Below are 5,786 nucleotides of genomic sequence, written 5' to 3' on the forward strand. Positions count from 1 at the left end.
TTATCTTCCCAGAAGATCTAAAAACATCCTATCATAGTTATATGTGCACCTATATTCATATTAGCACAATGTGTAATTGCTAAATTGTGGAAGCAACCCAAATGTCCATCCACTGAGGATTGGATAAGAAAATTGTGGTACTTTTATATAATGGAATATTACTGAGGTATAAAGAAAGATAAACTCAAGGATTTTATAGGTAAATTGTCACAACTAGAGACCATACTCATAAGTGAAATAAATCAGACCTGCACGTGCAAGCAGCACATTGTTTTACTCGTGTAAAACTTGAAAGAGTTAATTTAAACTAGGAGGTATGATAGACATTGTGAAATGATAGGAAAGCGCTCAAGGGTAAAGGGCAACTGGGATGTGGGAAAAGAGAAGGGAAAGAAGGAGAAATTTTGTATGTATGTATATACAGGATAGTTAACACAGTTGATCTACTGACTTCTATGTCTTTGCTGAAAGAAACAGTTAATGAGTCTTTGATTGATCAATATTGCATGTCTCTATTTCTTTTCATGAGAAACCACTTTGAAGATATCAATATGTTATACAACAAGCATTGTTAATTTCCTACCACTTTGTTTGTAACTTTGTATTGTCTGTACTGTTCTGTTGCTATTTTGTAAAAGGTTGTCTGTCTGGTAATATTTTCCTCCTTTTCTTTTTAAAATAGAAAAAAAAAAAAGAAAATGTTCAACATCATTAGTCATTTGAGAAATGCAAATGAATACAACATTGAGATTCCATCTCACCCCAGTAAGTAGAGCTATCACTAACAAGTTGTAGGGTATATTGTATTTTAGCATATTCATATTATTTTAGATAAAATAGTTTTAGTAATGGCCTTAACTGTGTCTTGGGAAGCCTCCTGGGAAAGTGTAAGAGCTCCAACTTTACCTGGGAATGTCTCCCCGAGATAAGGAACACCCAGGCCTAGATAGCCATCTATGACCCTGACTGGGTAATTTCATCCCTCTACCTGGCCCTAGGTAAACATTGTAACCCTAAAGAAATGTATAGGTTGTAAAATGGGAAATAAACGGAACATATGGGAGAAATATCTATCATGGTTAGACATGCAACCAGAAACTGACATGGGGTCGTGCAGGATGAGAGAAAAACCATATGGTCACCTGGGTCAACAATTGTAACATCCCAATTTTTAACCATGGAAACCCCAAACCTATTTAAGATCTGAATCAGAATTAACAGGCACTGACACCACCTGACTTGTAATCAGGAGCTAGCCTGAAATTCAATAAAATCTGTTTGTCCTAAATAGAGTCCTTTGGTCTTCTGTGGAATTCAGCACACTTCATTGCTACATTTGGGGGCTCACCTGGGGGATTCTGTAGGCAGACCCTCGTTTTGAGGGGGCTCCCAGCCTCTGGACCTCCTAGCCGTTCCTGAGTGGCTTGGCACCCTAGTTGACTTCAGCTCCCATCCGGGGACAGCTAAGGACTGGAGGCCTCAGCCATGAAGAACAAACAGAGCCCCCAGTGGGCAAGATTTAATTGATTTAATTGGCTTTCAATTTTCCTGAGACTGGGTTAGGCTTGGAAAAGGGCCCTTGTTATCATTAGCTTGTTTGTTCCCAGATGTGGGTAACATTCAGTTGCTTGCTCTCAGACGTGAGTAGCAGTCTCGATTTCACCCTCTGAGGAGACAAGAGAAGGGTATGGCATGGCACACACTGCAGGTGCAGCCCTCACCCTCTTCAGTGAGAGCTGAGAGAGAGATGTGTTAATCTCTCTGTGGAGTGCTGAGAGAGAACTTTTGTTTGTTTTTGTTCCAAGCCAGTCTCCAATTTGAATTGGCAGAACGAGTTGGAGGAGAACTAAATTATCTTTCCTGGGATTTTGTCGATTGTCCTGTCTGTTTGTCTCCTTGAATTGTTCGTTCTATGTTAACCCCGATGCGCCCATGTTCCCTAGTGTACTAGTGTTCTGAGATTATGATAGAATCAGTTGTGTGGGCTGGTGGGGCTCTGAGCGTCCTCTGCATGCCTTTTCTACCTCTGGCAGTGGCTTACTTGGAAGCCTGGAAAGGTCCTGATCCCACACAGCTGCTCCATTCTGTCATAATTATAGCTATAATGTCAAATTTTATTGGTTTTGTACTTTTCCTTGTTGTGTGGACTGAATCAACCAATAACAAATGCTGGCAAGGTTGTGGAGAAATAGAAACTCTTCTCCACTGCTGGTGGGAATGCATACTGGTGAAACCACTGTGGAAATCAGTCTGGATATTCCTCAACAAACTAGGTCTAGAGGTGCCATTCAACCCAGCTATGCACCTTCTGGGTATTTTCCCAGATCTGAAAGCATCATATCACAGTAATATATGTGGACCCATGTTTACAGCAGCACAATTTGTAATTATTTTTTTTGTTGTTTGTTTGTTTTTGTTTTTTTCTCTGGTACCAGGAACCGAACTCACGACCTTGTGCTTGCCAGGCAGGCGCTTTTGCCACTGAGCTAAATCCCCAGCCCCCACAATTTGTAATTGTTAAATTGTGGAAGTAACCCAAATGCCATCCACTGAGGAATAGATAAAGAAATTGTGGTACTTTTACATAATGGAATATTACTCAGCTATAAAGAAAGATAAACCTGAGGTTTTACAGGTGAATGGTCACAATTAGAGACCATACTCATAAGTGAAGTAAAGCATACCTCCATGTGTAAGCAGTGTGTTGTCCCACTAGTATAAGAACCTGAAAGAGTGAATAAAAATTAGGTGGTATGACAGATACTGTGAAACAAAAGGAAAATGCTCAAAAGTAAAGAGCAACTGGGTTGAGAGAAAAGAGAAAAGAAAGAAGGGGAAATTGTGTATGCATGTATATACAGGATAGCTAACATAGTTGTACTACAGACTTCTATGGCTTTACAGAAAGGAACAGTTAATGATTAATTATTTGATCAGTCTTGCATGTCTCTATTTGTTTTCCAGAGAAACCACTTTGAAGATATCAACGTGTGATACAACAGCTATTGTTAATTTCCTACCCCTTTGTCTGTAATTCAGTATTGCTTATGCTATTTTGTAAATGGATGACTGTTTGTTTAAAAAAAAGAGAGGGGTTTCCTAGTTATTCATTTTTGTTGATTTTCTCCATTGGGTTGAGCATCAGATAAGACCACTACCTCTTGCAATCTTCACAAACTGGTATCATGTTTCATGAGGATCTCATCAATCTCCCTGACCAGAAATGTTAAGATGTCTCTCAAATATTTGGGTTTATTGAGACTGTTGTCCTGCCTGGATCTTAGGGTGTGCCATGACCTGTCAAGCCACTGAGACTAAGAATGTGTGGCCCAGACTTTTTAAATGAACCTGAAAAGATTGTGTTATTAAATGTGTCCTCTACTTCTTTCTATCTTCTCGGTGAAGATATGGTACACAAATCTGCAAGACATCCTTGCAAAGGGACCATGCTAATCTTCTCTATCCCATTCCACTTTTAGTATATGCACTGCCAAAATATCGCCACCCAGGCTTAGGGCCACTAATCTCCTGCTCAGAGGTACAACAGACTAAAACACAGATAAAACATACATTTTAGTTATAAGGGTCACTAGGATAGTCAAAGCTATTGATAGGCTAGGACCATGAGGCATGGTGTCTTTGGCTTTTATTAAGTATATAGCTTGATAAGGGTGCTAGTGGGCTGCAGGAAGTGGTGCAGGTGAACTGCTGATGGGGTCAAGGTTCAAGAATTGAGGAACAGTGCATTTTTGGAAAAGCACACAGGAACAGATCAGGGTTAACTAGTAACCTGATTGTTAACTGCAACTACTGAGTTAGATGGAATTTTGCAGCAGTCCTGAGTGTCAGAATTTGACAGACTGTTTGCTAGTCTCAGCTTTGGCTGTGATCTTAAAGATTATCTTGTCCTTAAGCCAGTCATGGGTCTTGCCACAAGTCATGTAGGCATAGGAATGCCTCTAAATTTATTTTTGTACCAATTTATTATATTAATTATTGGCTACTTGTAGCACATCAAGCTTGTCCTCAGCACCAAAACAAGCACATTCCCAGTGAAACTGAGCATCAATGTTTTCTCCCATTCTGTTTTCACCAAGCTTGGAAGAAAATCTGTGACAAATGCTTGTACACATAGTTAGAGTGCTCACTTTGAGACTTGGGAGACAGCTGCTTATTGTACATTCACTTTTTGTTTGCTGGGATCTGTGGCCAGTCAGGAATGCTAAGCTCTATCATGCCCCAGTGTAAGGCTATTAAGGGACAGTCCCTAGAGGGAGCTGTAGAAGCTGTAGTGCTAGGTGGACATCCAGAGTTCTTCCAAGAAAGATGAACAGGCCTGGAATTACTGCTGAGTGGAGCTGAGGTAGAGCTTTTGAAGTTTGGAGCTCTGGTTGTGACTATCAGGGGACTGTTATTTACTATGTCATCTTCCTAGTGTAAGTTTGTTAGAAGGAAATCTATCAGTTATCCAATGTAATTGTGTGCCTTTCAGTCCTTCTGCAAAGAAAATGGAAACTGAACATTCCACTCCTTTTCTGCAGTACTTTAAAGAGGCATGACTCCTGAAAATGTTCATGCTTCTGATAATATCTTTTATTTCTTTTCACTACTAGAGATTGAATCCAGATCCTCCACATTAAAGAAGTGCTGTACTTATACACTGAGCTACATCCCCAGACCCCTGTGCTCACTCCCATTGACAACACCTCTTTCTTCTATGATTTTCAGACTAAGAGATACACTTCCCTCTGCTCGAAGAGGTAAAAATGGACACTGCAGACGCTCAGTGGAAGTTGTGAAAGATGAAGTACTGGATGTGTGGACAGACTCCTCCTGTACTGATTGTGGGTTAATATTTAACTGCCCTTTTCCTCCCTGGTGTAATTTAGCTGGAAGCCAGGCTGCCAGGTAGTCCCTAGAACAGTGGGTCATAATCATCTTTTGGGAGTGTTCCAGGAGGTGCTAGACTCATGGGTTCGAGTCTGTGCTTGGCCCACACTGCCACGGTTCCCAGCTGAAATGCACGGAGAGAGCCAGGTATTTCCTAGCTACTCCCTGAGGGCAGAGCATGTGACTCAGGACCCTGCCAACATTACAGATGGAGTCCTGGCCTCCCTGCTCCCGCGGCAGAGAGGAGGTTTTCACTCAGAAGCCCCAGGGTCTTCTCTGGCTGCAGGCAAGGCAAACAGACTCTCAAACCCGTGCACCATGCACCGAGTGATCGAGTGCTCCAAGAGCCGCTGACCTGCAGTTCGAGTCTGTCCTTTGCCTTTGCCCAGACCCCCTAGCGAGTCAAAGGCTGGGGAAGCCAGTGACCAATACCCATCTGGGCTGAATCTGGTTCCTGTATGTGTCCTGAACTGACTGGAGACATAGACTCAGGTGGTTCACAAACTGTAGATCCTGCAGTTTGTATCTGAATTATACCTGTACCCTAAACTACCTGGGGACATAGGTCCATGGGTCAGGATTGTCACACCAGTGTAACCTGAGTCAGATCATGCACATGCCCTGAATTGCAAGGGGACATTGGATCAGACAGTCGGCCATCAACTGACACAAGTGCCCGAGTCTGAGAATGGGGATAACTAGATACAAATCAAAAACTGCCGGAAAGCCCAAGACTAAGTAGCTCTACTCAGAGGTCACCTAGGGGCAAACCTGAACAACAGGAAAAATAGGGACACTAGTAGTTTGGCTGATCAGCTACTGAAGAGGGGAACTGAGCTTTCTGCATTTCGTAGCAAACATGCCAAAATGAAAGACTAAAATACAATCCCAGAACT

Source organism: Chinchilla lanigera, unplaced genomic scaffold (assembly GCF_000276665.1).
Source record: "Chinchilla lanigera isolate Chin_1 unplaced genomic scaffold, ChiLan1.0 scaffold00129, whole genome shotgun sequence".
NCBI lineage: Eukaryota > Metazoa > Chordata > Mammalia > Rodentia > Chinchillidae > Chinchilla > Chinchilla lanigera.